This window comes from Loxodonta africana, chromosome 20 (genome assembly GCF_030014295.1).
Source record: "Loxodonta africana isolate mLoxAfr1 chromosome 20, mLoxAfr1.hap2, whole genome shotgun sequence".
NCBI lineage: Eukaryota > Metazoa > Chordata > Mammalia > Proboscidea > Elephantidae > Loxodonta > Loxodonta africana.
Window position 1 is genome coordinate 73770655 of NC_087361.1, and position 18084 is coordinate 73788738.

The following is an 18084-nucleotide window of genomic DNA, read 5'->3' on the forward strand; positions in this document are numbered from 1 at the left end:
TATAATCCTATTTGGAAATAGTGTTTTCTTTGTTCTGTTAATGAGGCCATATCAGTGTAGGGTGTATCTTAAACCTAATGACTTTTGAGATATAAAGAGAGCAGATTTCACACAGAAAGAAACCAGCCCAAGTGTGGGAAAGACAGATGCCACATGGAGATACCCAGGTACAAAGGGGCAAGAGAAACTGAGACAAGGACCTTTCCACAGAGCAGACAGAGAGAGCCTTCCCCTAGAGCCAGTGCCCTGAATTTGGACTTCCAGTTTGTGAAAAAATAAATTTCTATTCATTAAAGCCACTCATTTGTGGTATTTCTGCAGTACTGAGAAACTAAGACACATGGTGAAATGGACTTTGCAGATGTGATAAAGGCTAAGGATGCTGAGATGGGGAGATTACCCTGGATTATCCAGGTGCGCCCAATCTAATCATAACCCAAATCATATGAGTTCATAAATGCAAAGAACCTTTCCTGCCTGCATAGAAGCAGAGATGGTGGCAGGAGAAGAACCTGACCTGCTGTTGCTGGCTCTGAAGATGGAGGAAGAGAGCCGGGAACTAAGGAACGTGAGCATCCTCTGGAAGCTGAAAAAGGCACAACTCCCCTAGAGCCTCCAGAAAGGAACACAGCCCGGTAGACTCCTTGATTTTAGCCCAGTGAGACTCTGTTGGACTTCTGACCTCTAGAATTGTAAGATGATAAATTGGTATTGTTTGAGTCCCCAGGTTTTGGTAATTTGTTACAGCAGCCATATAGGAAACTAATACGTCCCCCTTTTATAGGTAAGGACACTGAAACTCAGAAAGGTTAAAGCCACCCTGCTACAAAGTGGTGCTCAGACTTAACTATTCATTTCACAAATATAAATTGACTACCCAATATGTGCCAGACGGAGTCCTGGTGGCACAGCGGCTAATAAAAGGTTGGCAGTTCAAATCCACCAGCTGGAATGGACTCTACGGCAACGAGTCTGGTTTCGTTTGGTTTGATGTGTCAGATCCTTTGCAAGGCCTGAGGCATTTTGGTGCTGAAGAGACTCGGGTTTCAATCCCATCTGTCTTAGGCATCTAGTACTGCTATAAAAGAAATACCACAAGTGGGTAGTTTTATAAACAGAAATTTATTTTCTCACAGTTTAGGGGGCTAGAAGTTTAGAAGTATGAATTCAGGTCACCGGCTCTAGAGGAAGGCTTTCTCTCTCTGTGGGCTCTGGAAGACGGTCCTTGTCTCTTTAGCTTCTATTCCCTGTCTCCTTGGTCATCTTCATGTGGTGTGGTATCTATCTTCCCCCATCTTTGCTTGCTTTCCTATGCCTAATCCTCTCTTTTTGTATCTCCAAAGATATTGACTCAAGACACGCTCCACACTAACATTACCTCATTAACATAACAAAGAAAACCCATTCCCAAATGGGATTATAATCACGGGTACAGGGGTTAGGATTTACAGCACATATTTTGAGGGGACACAATTCAATCCGTCTGCCTGCAAAGCTGATGCTCGTAACCACCATATGCGACCTCATTTTATCCTTAGAACAACCTGCTGATGTCAGACTTAATGCCCTCATTTTGCAGATGAGAAAACTGAGGCTCAGAGAAATGTGATGTCAGGCACTGAGTCTACGGTGGCCACATCAAGCCCAGAGCACACACTCCTGGCATTCATTCCAGATTCTGGGTTCCATCTTACTTAAGCCTTGGAAGAATACCAGAGGTTTGCCTTGCTGGGCCTGTGGCACTTTAAGCAGACATTTGGGGTACCACAACTTCACCAAAAAGCATCTTGGGGTTCACAGTCTCATATGGTTTTCCCCTAGCCTGATTCCAACAAATTCTCCAACCTGGGCTACATCAGAGAAAATAATGGTGGGTTAAGCACAACCGGTGGAAGTGAGTTGACCCCACCTCTGCCTTCCAGGCTGGGCCTCAGCATCCCCAGGCTCTTTGAGCGGGTCTCTCCCAAGGACAAATGTTTCCTGCTGCCACACGTGCACAGCAGAGGTATAACCTGGCTTACTAAGCATGCGTGTACCCTCTGGCTGTCCTGTCACCTCTTAATTAGTCTGTCATTTCCCCTAAGGACCTCAGCCATGTCACATCCTTCCTTAGGACTTCACCACAAGACCTGGATGGCTCAATTAAGGGGCCCCGGGCACGTTTAATAATCATAACCACTCATTCTGGCAAAATCTGTTTATGAAGCACTTCCTCACTGATGCATTACCTCACTGATCTACTCCTCCGCCCTGTGTTGTTATCATCCCTATTTTAAGAAGAGGAAACTGATGCTCAGAGAGGCCGCATGAGTTGTCCAAGATCATCCAGTGGAGGGTCCAGGATTTGAACTAAGCTATCAACTTCAGAGCCCACCTCCCCTTCTGAGGACTCACTGGTTCCCTTACTGACAAACACTATAGACAAGACCTGCCCCACCCCTCCCTGCCTGCTCCCTCAGGGCCTGCTCACCTCCATCCACACAGCCCAGAAAAGGGCATGAAGAGCATGGACCTCAGAGAGAAAGAGATGACTATATTCTGCTTTTGTGTGTTCCCAGAATGACGTGTTTCATATAGTGTCTTAAGCCCCACCAGGCAGAACTTTGGGGATTTCAGAAGGCAATTTTAGAAATCAGTCTGTCCCTGACATAGGGGCAGTGGTGGTTCAGTTGTAGAATTCTCGCCTTCTATATGGCAGACCCAGGTTCAGTTCCCAGCCGGTGCACCTCATGTGCAGCTACCACCTGTCTGACATTGAAGGGCCTCGTGTTGCCATGACGCTGAACAGGTTTCAGCAGAGCTTCTAGACTAAGACAGACCAGGAAGAAAGGTCTGGTGATCTACTTCTGAAGATCACTCAGTGAAAACCCTATGGATCACAACAGTCTGATCCACAGCCAATCATAGGGATGATGCTAGACTGGGCAGCGTTTCATTCTGTGGAGCATGGGGTCGCCACGAGTCTGGCTGACACCAAGACAACTAACAACAACTGCCCCATCAGGATCCTTTCAGTCCTTTCCTGCTGAGATGCAGTGGTGCCCGAGGCAAGAGGATCCCAGCACACTACCCGCCCAGGCCTGGCCACCAACCCCATCTAGCCCAGCTGCTGAGAGGTTGCTGTGATGGAAGGGTGACTCACAGAGCCTGGAATCTGAAGCCTCCCGGGCCTTCACCCACTCCAGCCAACTCCGCATCTGCTCCCCAGATGTCTCTACTTGAGAAGTACCTTCTGCCAGCAAGGACCCAGCACCAAGGTCAAGGGCATAACTGACCTTGGAAAAAGGCTTTCGTAGCCTACCGAGAGTATGGTACTACCTGCCCTCCTTAGCCAATCAGTAATTCTCAAACCTAATTGTCTCTTGGAGCCCTGGTGGCATAGTGGTTAAGAGCTCAGCTGTTAACCAAAAGGCTAGAAGTTCGAATCCAAGAGCAGCTCCTTGGAAACCCTATGGGGCAGTTCTTCTCTGTCTTATAGGGTTGTTACGAGTCGGAATCGACTCGATGGCAAAGGGTTAATCATCTCTTACTCCTTAGTTGCCTTTGTTCCAGCCACTGGAAATATTACTCCCCAAGAGTGCTTACTGCCTATGAGCCCTGATGGAGAGAACAGTCCCTACCTTCAGAGAGCTCCCAGCCTGATGGTCACAACGCAGTTGCTAACTTCACAGAATCCCAAGGATGAGCAGAGAGAAACAGCCCCTGCCTTCAAGCAGATCCCAAACTGATGGGGATGACAGCCCTGCCCTAAAGGAGCCTCCAGTCTGATAGGGGAAACAGTCTGTGCACCTGGGAAGCTTCCGATATCTGGAAAAAGAACTCAGAAGAAAGCCCTAGAAATACAGATGATGGAAAACTAACTTTCAGTGAGTGCCTTACCATGTGCCAGGTATTTCACAGGTTTTTTTCTTCTTCGTAGTTGTTGTGTGCCGTGGAGTTGATTCCAACTCATAGCGACCCTAGGTGACAGAGTAGAATTGCCCCGCAGGGTTTTCTTGGCTATAATCTTTACAAAAGCAGATTTCAAGGTCTTTGTCTTGCAGAGCCGCTGGGTGGGTTCGAACTACCAATCTTTTGGTTATCAGCCAAGTGTTTAACTGTTGAGCCACCCAGACTCCTCTAATCTTTAGTCCTCAACTCATTCACAGTTAAGGGAACTAAAGCACCAGCCCGTGATTAGTTACCCAGCTAGTAAGTCCAAACGAACAAGCCAAGCCCAGTGCCATCAAGTTGATCCCGACTCATAGCAACCCTACAGGACAGAGTAGAACTGCTCCATAGAGTTTCCAAGGAGCAAATCCAAGGTGGACTCGAACTGCCAACCTTTTGGTTAGCAGCTGAGTTCTTAACCACTGCGCCACTAGGGCTCCCTAGTAAGTAGAACAGAATTCAAACCCAGGTCTTCCAACTCCCATACCCTGCTTTTGTGTAACATCATGCATGTTGGGGGCAGGGTAGCACACTTCTTTTCCCACGGCAACCTTCAGGCTGGGAGCAACCTCTCTTTCCCGTCTATAAATCACCATTCTCAGTATTAAAAAGCTACTGCCTTTAGGACGACCTCATTGATTGACAATAGCCCACCGCCCCAGCAGCAAGTGGGACTGTGGACACTGGTCACCTTAAGATAAGAAGAGAAGGACTCACAGTAGCGCTGCTGCAGTGCTCCTGTGAGCTCCGCCCACCACGGAGGCTCCACTGTGGCTGTGGTCTGAGGCAGGCACTCTTTGGGGTCTCAGCAAGAGAATGTTTGAGCACCAAGGCCACATCCCAGGTGGGTACCTACATCAGTCACTGGATGAACCACTGCTCAGGGCCTCTGGAAAGAACAATGACTGGGGAGTGCGACTGGAAAGACTGTGGTGGTAGAAAACACAACAGAAATGCTGAATATGTTCCCTGAGCCCACGGTCTGCTTTGTGGCACCCAGGGCTGGCCTGGAACAGCAGCCAGGCCTTCCTGTCAGTGTGCCGGCACCCTGGGAGGCCGTGGGGCTCATGGCACAGGTCCTGGAGCTCTTTGTGGCTCCTCCATCCCAGAGAAGGGGCTCTATAGACAGGGGAAGACAGAAATGCTACCACGCAGCCATGGAGATCTAGATTTGTAAGGATATCAGTGTCTTTCCATGGGAACAGTAATTTGGGCCCTGAAGGAGTAATAGTCACAATTTCATTAAATCCCTGCTTCCCAGGGCCTGCTCTGGGACAGGAGCCCTGGCAAAGAACCCTCTGCTCCTCCTCTGCCTCGCTCTGGGTGCGTCATTCCCCTCAGCACCCAAGTCACCCCAGGTGTAGCATGGCTGGGCTCTGACCTGTGGATCACTGGCCCAGGATGGCCAAGGGCAGGCCAGCAGTGGCTTAGGCAGGCCTCTGCCCACCTGCAGTAGGGCAGGTTGTCTTGGCCTGGCAGGCGGGCTGTGCTACAGTGCAAGGAAGGCTGGCCCCAGCTAAAGGCCCCAAGACCCAAAGGGGAAAAGATCCTGAAGAAGCCAGGCCAGAAAGTCCTTGAACTTTTTTTCTTGCCAACTAACATCATTCTAGCCTGGTCTATATCCCGTCACCTTAACATGCTTTATATCCTGAAAAATAAAACACAAAGGGGAGAAAGCAAGAATCTTGTTTTTTTGGCAGGGCAAACTACCCAAACCCACTGCCATCGAGTGAATTCTGACTCATGGGGACCCCATGCCACACAGAGTAGAACTGCTCCATGGAGTTGTCTTGGCTATAATCTTAATAGAAGCAGATTGACAGGCCTTTCTTCCACAGCACCGACAGATGGGTTCAAACTGCCAACCTTTGGTTTTAGGCAAGTGCAAACCATTTGTGCTACCCAGGGTTGGCAGAGAGGGGGGCAGTTGGTGGTGGGTGGAATCAAAATCTAGAACAAGAGGCTCTTCTGATACTATCCAGCAAGCTGAAGGCAAATGTGGCACTGAGGGACAGATACAGCTGTCTGCTCTGTGGTGGCAATGAACCTCCTCAGCTGACTCACCCTGCCTGGCTGTCCCACACAGTGCAGGGCCGCCCCAGCCCCAGAGCCTCTCCCCGCAGCCCCGGACTTTCCTCCAGTCTGGAGAGGAGAGGATACTGCGCTGGGCAGGCTCCCCCCGCCCCAAAAATGCAGAGTGGCCAGCAGCCTGCAAGGGACAGGAGGGCGTGGGGATCAGGCAGTATTCTGCTGGGCAATCACTCCCTCTCCTGGTAGCAATGGGGAGCTGCAAGGACATGCAGACAAAGGGTGAACCAGATTCTGTTCTCCCTTTCCCAGAATCCTTCTATGCAGCCTTTATTCAGCACCTATTAGCAGATGGCACTGAGCACTGCCCAAAGAGAACTGGATGGATGGACACCACCTTATTCTCGGGAGCTTCTCAATAAAACTCAATCCTTCCACAGCTCTTAGCCTAAGTAATTACAGGCCTTCCCTACTCTCACATCCCCAGGTCCAGGGAGTAGTCCTGAATGGGCAAACCTGCACTCCTCTGCCCACGTGCATAATACCTCCTGCATCATCTGGGCCAAACACACTTCTTGCCACCTTTGAAACTCTGCTCCCAGTAATCCTATTCTAAGAAACCAACACTGCCCATTATACACAGAGGCTCAAAGACAGCAGCTGCTGGAAAAGGTGCTGTTTTTCTTTTTTTTTTTTCCCAGTATCAATCATAGTTTTATTTTTAAAAATCACCTTTATGGTGGCAAAATGACAAAACCAATCATGCATGATATCTATTCCTGTGGTTCATAACTGACATCCTTATTTCATTTTATTTTATTCTTCAGTTGCTTTACAGCCTAGACGGTTCCCAATATCGAAAACATCAGTATAACTATAAAAATATTTTTTTAATTTAAGATTTGCATTTGGAAATTATAAACATTTATAGTCTTGAAGTGTTCAATCTACGATCAGGAATAAACACATTCTTAAATCTAAAGAAATAAATTGGATTCCATACCTGCTATGGATAAGGTACTATGCCATATAACACACAGGTAAATAACACATGGTTGCTATCGTCAAGGAATATAGAGCCTAGCAGGCACATTAAGCGGATCCCTGGTGGCACAGTGGTTAAGCTCTCGGCTGCTAACCAAAAGGTCGGTAGTTCGAACCCACCAGCCATTCCACAGGAGAAAGATGTGGCTGGTAGTCTGCTTCCATAAAGATTTACAGCCTTGTAAACCCTGTGGGGTAGTTCTACTCTGTCCTACAGGGTGGCTATGTGTTGGAATCAACCTGATGGCAGCGGGTTTGGAGGGTTAGGCAGGTTAAGACACCATGTAGTCCACAGGCCCACATTCTGGTCTCAGAATGCCATTCCCAGCTAAGAGGAGTCAAGGCTTCTTTGAGAAGCACCGAACTCCAAACATTTGGCAGGGAATGTGTGAGATAAGCCTGTGACATTCAGGACAGAAGGCAAGAAAGGTAGCAAGACCAGTGGTATTGTGTCAAAAAACCCTCAGGCTCAACTTGAAGGGGTTCCCACTGGCAAGTCACTGTCTTGGTGGCTTATGTCTTCGCACCTGTCTCTGGTGTGGGCGCTCTGAGAGGAAATACTCAATCTCTCCAGCTGCACTGGGAGCTTCCCAAGGTCAGGAAACAACGATAGAAGACAACTTTATTGGGACCGTTTCATGCCAGGCCCTTTATAACCACAATCTCATTAAAGTCTCACAGCAAGTCTGAGGTGTAAGCACCATAAATAACCCCCAATTTACAGCGGAATCTCAGGCTCCAGAAGGTCAACTCACTTGGCCAAGAGCTGCCAATTGTTTGGCCACCACGACCCTCCACACATCCAGCACCGTGCTAGGTGTGTCATGGGAATTACCTCATTTAACTCTCATACCCGACCAATGAGCCAGGTCCAATTACTCCTATTTTAGTCGAACATGGAATTACCATATGACCCAGCAATCCTCATCCTGGGTATATACCCAAAAGATTCAAAAACAGGAAAGCAAACAGAAACCAATATTCTTCGCAGCACTATTCCCAATTGCCAAAAGGTGGAAACACCCTAAATGATCATCAACAGATGAGTGGATAAGCAAAATGTGCTATATACAATGCAACGAAATATTACTCAGCCATAAAGGGGAATGAAGTCCCAACACATGCCACCATACAGGTGAACCTGGAAAACATTACGCTGAGTGAAAGAATCAGGCACAAAAGGACAGAAGTTGTAATGATCTCACTGACATGAAATAGGGAAATGTACAGAAACCAAAGCTGAACGGTGCTACCAGGAGTGGGAGGGAGGGGGAACGGGAGAGTTACTGTCTAGGGGGCACTGAGCTTCCGCTAACGGTGGTGGAATAAGTCAGAAAAGGATACTGGTTATAAAACATAAAGATTGTAATCAATATCACTGAACTACATATGTAAAAATTGGCAATTGTTTTGTTACGTATATTCTGACCACAATAAAAAATTGCTCCCATTTTACAGATGAAGACTGAGGCATTGAGGGGATAAATATGCACAGTCACACAGCTAGAAAGTGGTAGGATAGGAACCCAGTTCCTTATTCTTATGGCTGTTTTCTGGGAGGCCGGCCTCCTCCTTCCTGCCCCTCCCGTCCCTAAGGGCTTCCACCCACCTCAGACACGCCCCCGCATGCAGACAGCTTCCTTTCCAGGGCCCTGAGGAGTCCTTTCACCCTCCAGCAAATTCCAGAAATGACAAGTAGATGCAGCCTCCCCGCTTCTCTTCACCTTTCCACTCCTATTGGAACAAACACCACATTTGGCGTTTTTCAGCGTTATTACAGTAAAGGGGCTGGATCCCAGCCCCTATTCCTGGGCTTTAATTAGTTACTCTTTCAAGTCTAAGTGGCTGTCCTCAGTTTACCCACTTGAAAACTGGGAAGATGGAGAAATATCCCATTGTATTTGATGACCAATAGAGGAAGGTGCTAATTTGGAGATCGTATAGAGTGAGTTGGAGGTGCTAAGTGATTTCTGACCTTAGTTGCTCCTGTGGCTGGCACAGGAGAAGCCCTGGGACCACAGTGACGCTTTGAAAGTGATCTCCCTGTGGAGAACAAATGTCCTGAAATCCAGCCCTGCTAGAGGCCCTGTAAGTCACTGCACATATCTGGCTGGGCACACAGGCATAAGGACAGGACTGAGTGCTGTTCTGTAGGCTGGGCTGAGGGACGCTGGACAAGAACATACCCCCAAAATCACTACGCACTGTTCACAAAATGGGGGTGAGGGCAGAGGCTGAAGCTTGCCAGCTCCTCAGAGGGTGCCAGGACCCTGCCTTGGGTACTAATCACACTCGACCCTGGCTAAGTGTGTGGGATGGAAATGTTTCAACAACACTGCTGGTGGCGTGGGAACACAACAAAATCTCAACTTGACACCACAGCAGATTTCTCTGGGGTTTCCTAGCAGAAACTACAGCCTGTTTTCATCTCGGCCCCCTCCAGCCATTAAGGGGGGCCCTGCCGTCTGGCAGGATTGTGGAGAAGCAGGGAGGCAGGAGTCAGGGCTGCAGCTCCCGGCCTGACTCCCCATCACCCTCCGCCCCACAGACGGGCCTGCTGGCCTGAGCTTTCGCTGTGAAGTTCGCCACTGCAGAAGCCTGAGGTGAATTAAGCCTCTGTTTTCACAGGGGAAGATTACTGATTTTTGAGGGCTCTTCAGTGAGATGGCATTTGAGAGTCTAACACATTTTCAATACAGAAGATGGTATGATACTCTTTGCTGGCCAGGAGGGGTGCCATTCTCCAGAGACAGGGCTCCAGGTATTTGCTAGGTCTCTGAGAAGGGGTTAAGGGCTGCTCTTAGACCTCTGCTGGTGGCCCAGGATGGACAGAAGATGGGGCTTTGATACACACGGTTAATACGTTCCGCTGCTAACTGAAAGGTTGGAGGTTTGAGTCCACCCAGAGGTGCCTCGAAAGAAGGTCCAGGTGATCTACTTCTGAAAAATCAGCCATTGGAAACTCTGTGGAGTGCAGTTCTACTCTGACACACGTGGGGTCCCCATGAGTTGAACTGACTCCATGCTAACTGGTTAGGGGAGAAGAGATGAAAAGTCCTGGTATTTCTCACCCTCTGCCTGGAATGCCCTTCCACCCCCTGACCTTCCCACCCATTCTTTGCCTGACTTACTTCCTGCAAGCCCAATGGCACCCACCTCCCAGGAGCCTTTCTTGCCCCCTCCAGTGGCTGCAATTCCCTCCTCCATCCTCCTACCGCCCTGGGGAGTAACTGGGATATAATTATCTTGCTTACCAATTGTTTATAAATGAGCCTTACATTGCTTATCCTTACACCTAGCACAGTCCTAAACTGTGGGAAAAGCTTGGTGAATGAATGACTGGATCCGTGAATTAATGAATGTGGCACTTTCAGTCCTTCTGTAGATCTGAAATCCTCCATCTCCCAGCCCAAGACCCCTTCGGCCTTTCTCCCTGGCTGTTCTCATGGGGTTCTTAGGTGGCAGAGCCATGTGCCAACCAGCCCTATAAGCTGGCACTAACCCTGCCCACTGAGCCCCCTCCCAGCCACTGTCACAGCATCCCTCCTCCAGCACCCGGGAACTCATCTGGCTCCCAAACGCCCACCTCCCCCTCCACCCTCTTCTGGCCTCCCTTTCGGAAACACCTTTTTCCTGCCCCATTAGGCCGCTGTGTTTCCTGCAAGGGAAGAGGGCCTTTGATTCCAGAGCACTATTCATAGCAGGCCTCTCCCTCTCTGGGGCTTGTGGAGGTGAGGGGTCACCACTGAGGGGGTAAGGATGGGATGCTCTGGACTTTCCTGGGTCCCAGCGACCAGAGGAGGAAAACTGGGAATCCCAATGAGGGGAAGGACCTAGAGGAAGCACTTTCTGGCCCCCAAACTAGTTCCCTCTCTTGACTTTCCCATAGCTGTTGGGGGCCTCTCAACACTCCCAGGTTCCCAGACTCAAAGGCCCAGGGGCAAAGCGTTATGGAATTTAGACCTAGAGAGAACTTAAGAGATCAAATTTTGTAGATAAGGAAACTGAAACCCAGAGAGGGAAAGAGATTCGAATAAGGTCACCCAGAAAGTTAAAAGCAGGTCCCTGGCTAAAATCACACCAGGCAATCCATAACTGCAGGTTAAATGACTTACCCAGATTACATACTTAGTGGTCAGCTAGACTCAAATTCCTGCCCTCTCAGTCTGTGCTCTCCCAAAAAGACTGCATGGTTCTTTGATCCTCTCCTCCCACCCATTATTCCTCCCGTGTTCAACAGTCATTCGTCCTGTTGGGGTTTCTTTGTAAAAAATCTCTCACACCCACTCTTTCCTTCTTTTCCCAGCAGAGCCATCCCAGTTCAGACATTCCACATGAGGAATGTGACAGAGGACTCCTGGCCCCTCTCCCTTCTCCAGTCCACTAGTTCATGCCGTACCTCCTTATTCGATGGCCACTATGTGCCAGCTTCGGTGCTAGGTGCTGGATTCCCATCAGTGAAGAAAAAAGACGTGGTCCCTGCCACTGGGACCGTCCTCCTGTTAAGATATGACTTCCCCATGTCACTTCCCTGCTCTGAGTCCCCAGTGTCTTCCCACCATCTACAGGCTAAAGGCCTGCACAAGCCCCCTCCATTCTGCACGTGCAGGGCCAGACAGGCCTGCCCACTGAGACACACCAGCTCAGCTGAGGTTGGAGAACAGTTTTCTGCTTTAGGGAGAAACCAGTGGTCTCTCAGCCAGTGAGCTGAACTTTCTAGCCTTAGTGGGTAGAGGTGGCTCCGAGTCCATGAGGGAAAGAAAAGGCACTGTGGCCTTTTGGCAGAAGCCACAAAAGTGGGGAAGTGGTCTGGGAACAAAGGAGCTAACACTGTAAAGACAGCAAAGACTACACTAAGGGCCTACCAGCTCATCTTAGCTCTCAGCACACAAAAGCTGGTGGACATCCTACTGATGCCTGATACATGTGAATCCTACCAATGCTGGTGCAGGACAATTCACGGAATCAAAGGGTTCCATCCATCAACAAACTGTGGCATAGTCACATATCAGAAATTAAAAAGAACCAACTACAACAGTCAACATGGATGCATCTCGAAAATATTAGGTTGAGCGAAAGAAGTCAGACACAAAATAGAACATACTGTATGATCCACCGTTATGAAGTTCAAGAACAGGCGAGCAAATCTATGGTGATAAAAATCAGGACAGCAAAACAGCGGTTGGGAGGGGGCTCACTGACAGGAAAGGGAAACTTACGGGCTGATGGAAATGTGTATATCTTATTGATTCACTTCTCTGGTGTGTTTTATCCTAACCAGTTACCGTTGCGTCAATTCCAACTCACGGTGACCCTTTGTGTTGCAGAGTAGAACTGTGCTCCACAGGCTTTTCATGGCTGAGACTTTTCGGAAGCAGATTGCCAGGCCTTTCTTCCGAGACACCTCTGGGTAGGTTTGAACGAACAGGCTCTCAGTTACCAGCCAAGCACTTAACTGGTTGTGCCACCCAGGAACTCCCAAGATGTATATCTTGATTGGGGTGCGGGTTACACAGATGATTCATTTGCCAAAAATGCATCAGAAGGGACACTTAACATTTTGTGCATTGCACTGTTTGTAAATCATACCCGAATTACAATAGAACAGAACAAAAGGAAAGAGTTCCCTCCCTTTTCCTCTCGACCTCCCTCTCAGATGGAGCGAAGGCTACACCAGGGCACACAGTGAGGCTGGGGGTTTGAAGGAGAGGGGGCAGCATGTTTTCTTCTGTTTAACTCTCTAGACCCGGAACGTTGTTCAAGCTCTGCTCAATCCCCTCAGTTTAGGCAGCAGCCCAGGTCTGTCTGCAAAGAGGCAGATGGAAGCAAATAGAGCGAGGCAGCACTGACCCACAGGCCACTGAGCACGGGCTCTTTCTGGCTTACAAGTCAGGGCTTCCACCTCAGAGGCATCACGGCTGAGCCCTCCCTGGTGTCTGATTGCCATGGAGACGGCCCCAGCCTGTATTTTGGCCCAAAAGCCTTGAGTCAGTCCTTCATTTCAAATCTCCCACCTTCCCATATACTTTGCCTTGGCCACATCTGCGACTCCTCCTTCCCAAGCCGATGCGATTTATAATGCCCTGGAAACAGCCTGGGCCGGATAACAGGCAGGCTTTGCCAAACAAAACCCCAGGCCACTCCACTCCCCTCACCCCACAGAGGACTGCAGTCTGGAGCCCAATAGGACCCAGAGGGACCATACATCTTAGAGCCGGCACCATTGGACCCCCCCCCCCCCCCCCCCCCGCCAAACCCCATCCATCTGACCCTCAGACAGGGAAACATTTTCCCCTGTCTGGTATATAAACACCCTTCGGGAGATAAATCCACCCAGCTGTAATCTTCAAGACTGGGGAGCCGACTGCGTCATCCTTGGCTTTGTTCAGCCGCTTTGTTATCCCAGATAGACCCTCAAAGGACCAAATATTTACATGTGGGGGTGCAGCGAGGGGCATGGCCAAGAAAAAAGATAATAACTAACCTTAGCTTCATGCCAGAGGGTATTACTGTTCCCATTTTACAGATGAGAAAACTGAAGCTCAGAGAGGTTGCAGAAAGCCAGGTCAGGCTGGCTCCAAAGCCAGAGCATTTTCTGCCACAACATATGCCTCAGAGGCACAAGGTCAGGGACAGGCCCAGTATGCAAGGGGGGGCCTCTAAGCAAGTCTGGGAAATTCAGGGCTGAGGGCACCCCCCTGAGCAGGACAAAGGGGAAGAATACTTATTTCCACCTGCTGCTTAGCTTCAGGTCCCTGGGTGGCACAAACAGTTTACTTGGTTTGCTCTCTCAGCTCCTAACCTGAAGATTGGTGGTTCAGACGCACCCAGGGGCAACACGAAAGGGCTGGTGATCTGCTTCCAAAGAAGTACACAGCCAAGAAAACTCTATGGATCAGTTCTACTCTATAATATGAGGTCACCATGAGCCAGAATCAACTTGGCAATAGGTTTGGTTTTTGCTTGTTTGGCCTCTCAGCTTAAGAACAAACCTACCTTCTATTCCTGAAGTAATCAATCAGTGAATGTTTCCTGAGCCCCTACTAAGTGCCAGGACCCAGTGAGGCCACTCCGTGTTCTAAGCCTGGAGAAGCGTGGCCTCACAGGCTCCCCTTGGCCCTGGGCAGCCTCTCCCAGACTGTATCAGCGCACCAGCCCCCCCCGGCATCTGGCCACAGCCCCTGCCACCCTGAACACAGAGGCCTTTGTCTGGGACTGAATGTGGGCGCAGTGGTGTCCCAATCTCTGTGGCCAGCTTAGCAGCGGCCCTTCCCATCCACTTCCCACGGCCACCCCAACACTGTGGTCACTTTCTGAGCCTCCCTGATGGCCTCTGACTTCTCTGGGCCTGGTCAGCTAGAGGAAGTGGGGAGATGACTCAGAGGTGTGGTAAGACCTTAGTAGACGCATCTTTGTGATGGCATTTAGCAAGGAGGTAGATTTGGATTTCACAAGAGAGAGTGTATAAGTGCAGAGAGGCTCATTTATTAGCTCCAAAAAAGAAAAAAAAAACCCACTGCTGTTGAACTGATTCTGAGTCATGGTGACCCCGTGAGTAGAACAGAGGAAAACTGTTCCATGGAGTTTTCTTGGCTGTAATCTCACAAAGCCTATGGCCAGGCCTCTCTTCTGTGGTGTCGCTGGGTGAGTTTGAACAGCCAACCTTTAGGTTTAGTTGAATGCAAACTGCTTGCACCACCCAGGGACACTTTATTAGCTCCAAAACCAAGAAACCCACTGCCATCTACTTGATTCTGACTCATAGCGACCTCATAGGGTTTCCAAGGCTGTAAATCTCTACAGAAGTAGGCTGCCACATCTTTCTCCCGTGCAGCCACTGGTGGTTTCAAACCGCCGAACTTCCGGTTAGCAGTCGATCACTTTAACCACTGAGCTGCCAGGGCTCCATATTAGCTCCAGACCAGCTAAAAAGCAAAGACATCTTACTGGGTTGCCAGCCTAACACAGACTTAAATTCATGTATGATGACTGTTTTTAACTCTGATTAGAAAATGAGAAACAGAGCTCAAAATATAAAACTTTTATATTGTTTCCTTGACTAACTTGGTAAAAATTTGCAGGAATGATAAAATTGGTGGTGTACTTTCACGTAGCATTTATTGAAAAACAAACCCTAAGCACCTGTCAAAATCAATGTAATAGCATAATTAGTAATAAAAACTCAATGTGATAAAAAGACCAGACTTAATGGTCTGACTGAGAACGGAAGGACCCCGGTGGTCATGGCCCCCAGACCTTCTGTTGGCCCAGGACAGGAACCATTCCCGAAGCCAACTCTTCAGACATGGATTGGACTGGACAATGGGTTGGAGAGAGATGCTGATGAGGAGTGAGTTTCTTGGATCAGGTGGATACTTGAGACTATGTTGGCATCTCCCGCCTAGAGGGTAGATGAGAGGGTAGGGGGGGTTAGAAGCTGGCGAGATGGACACGAAAAGAGAGAGTGGGCTGTCTCATTAGGGGGAGAGTAATTGGGAGTATGTAGCAAGGTGTATACAAGTTTTTATGTGAGAGACTGACTTGACTTGTAAACTTTCACTTAAAGCACAACAAAAATTATTTAAAAAAAAAAAAACCTCAATGTGATTTCTGCATTGGTATAGCATAGATATAATATACGTAGCGAAGTTCCATGAGCTGTTACAAAAACAGTCCCCACCTCTGCTTTATAAGGCTGTTTGGTGCATTGGAAAGGCCAAAGATCAGGAGTCAGAAGACCTGGGTTTTTTACCTGATTGCTTGAACCTTTGTGGCTTTGGACAAGTTACTTGGCCTCTGAGTCCAGGTTTCACCATCTCTAGAAGAGAGAATGTTTGTCCTGACTACCTTGTAAGGTTGCTGCAAACAGTGAATGAGATGTTGTATAGGAGGGCAGTCAGTGAATGCCCTACGCTAGACTGCAGGGACTTCCACAGTAAAGGCCTGAGGAGAGGCCATGGTGAGGAGGATGCGATTTGGGCCATGGGGCTTCAGTCAAGCTCAGATCGGCCCTCATTCAGGCTATGACCGCCCCAGAGCGCTGTGGGTCTCAAAGATGCACCCACAAATTCCTTCAGGGGCCACATCTGCACTCAGCACCCACCCCACCTATTCGCTGGATAGAAGGCCCAGGGCCAAGGAGCTTTTCAGAGGCCCATGGAAGACAATGTCCTGGGTCTCAAAACATAAAAATATAACTGCAAAATTGAGATTAATCAAGGTTTAGTTAAACATCTATAAAATGCAACATTGTATCAACTGCATTGATACAATGAAATTTTCATTAAAATTCCTTACATTTGAAAATAACTTGGAGGTAAGATTTCTCTCACTTCACAATAATTTCTGCATTTGCTCCGGGTTGCTATGAAATAGCCAATGTAATAAATGAATTACTAGCGCCAGTTGCCATGGGGTCGATTCAAAAGCATTTTACTGACTTGTTTCTAGAAATTCCCGTTTCTATATCCTTAGAATGGAAATTGAATGATATTTGGCACACTTAAACTGTACAGATTATATTTGACATCTTTTAGAATTTGTGTGTGTGGGGGTGTGCTTTAGGTGAAAGTTTATAGCACAAATTAGTTACTCATTCAAAAACTTATACACTAATTGGTCTGTGACATTGGTTGCCATCTCCACATTGTGTCAGCACTCTCCCCCTTTCCCTTTACACCCAGGGTTCCCCCAGGTCCTTTCATCTGGTTTCCTGTCCCTTCCTGCCTTCTCATCTTGCTTTGGGGCAGATGTGCCCATTTGGTCTCATATACTTGATTGAACGAAGAAGCATGTTCCTCATGTGGCTTATTGTTTGTTTTAGAGGCCTGTCTAATCTTTGGCTGAAAGGCGGACTTTGGGAGTGGCTTCAGCTCTGAGTTAGCAGGGTGTCCAGTGGCCACAGTCTCAGGGGTTCCTCCAGTCTCTGTCAGACCAGTAAGTCTGGTCTTTTTTTTTTTTTTCTTTTGTGAATTTGAATTTTGTTCTACATTTTTCTCCCACTCTGTCCGGGACCCTCTATTGTGATTCCTGACAGAGCAGTCAGTGGCTGTAGCTGGGCACCATCTAGTTCTTCGAGGTCCATAAGGTTTTTAATGGCTAATAGTTTAGAAGTAGATTGCCAGGTCTTTCTTCTAAGGCACCTCTAGGTGGATTCAAACAACCAATCTTTCGGTTTGATCTATGGCCAAATACGTTTAAAATCAAAATTATTAAAGTTCTTTAAAATGTTTACAACAAAAATAATGGCACTCCATGTGGGACGTGGGGGCATCCTCTTGGGAATGCTGTGTCCTGGGCTCTCTCTGGTGCACCCAGGTCTTAAAACCTTCTTGGTTTCCGCTCATCATCACAAAGAAGCTCCTCTGGAGTCAGCCCTTTTGTCCTGCTCATCCCTGTGTTTAGAAACCAAGATATCTGAATCCAAAGCCTACTTCTCTCACCATTACGGGTGCTCATCATCAAATGGTACCGAAATCTTACAATAACAAGTATCAGTTTCCTGTCCCACCCTCTTCCCAGCCCCACCTAACTGCCCAAATAGTTGTTTGTTATTGGCTTTTTCAGCGGTTACCCACATAACTCTAGGTTATATACTAATACCTTCACTCCCTGTTGTCACATTTAGACATTATCTGTCATTACCTAGCAAAACAGATAAGCATTTAGGTCGCTTACACTAAGCCCATCTGCCTTAGGCTGGGTTCTCTAGAGAAGCAAAACCAGTAAAGCATAGAGAGAGAGAGAGAGAGAGATTTGTATCAAGGCAACAGCTCATGCGATTGTAGAGGCTGAAATGTCCCAAGTCCTTGAATCAGGATGGAGGCTTCTCCTGATTCACATAGCCACAGGGGCTAGCAAGCTCAAGATGGGCAGGTTGGAGAGCAGGAACCTTGCTAACAGGCTATGAAGATTGACAGATCCCAAGATCGGAAGGTGAGCTGCTAGCTCAGGTCCCAAGAACCAGAGATCAGATGAACAAGAGGTAGCTGCAAGATTCAGAGAGGGCAAAAGCCAGAACGTCCCCTTATATTTGGATGCAGGCTACACACCCAAGGAAACTCCCTTTCAACTGATTGGCCA

The 18084-nt window shown here is 48.3% G+C and overlaps 1 protein-coding gene across 10 annotated transcripts in view; it reads right to left on the bottom strand.

Annotated features, from left to right (window-relative positions):
* The window catches only part of NAV1 (neuron navigator 1), a 326822-nt gene that overhangs the window by 296148 nt on the left and 12590 nt on the right, over window positions 1-18084 (bottom strand). The window contains exon 1 of one of the 10 annotated variants that reach the window (XM_064273399.1): window positions 8612-13220. The exons of the other annotated variants lie outside the window; for them this stretch is intronic. The gene's annotated coding sequence lies outside the window, so the exon portion shown is untranslated. Of the gene's footprint in view, window positions 1-8611; window positions 13221-18084 lie in introns of those variants that run through there. 10 annotated transcript variants of the gene reach the window in all.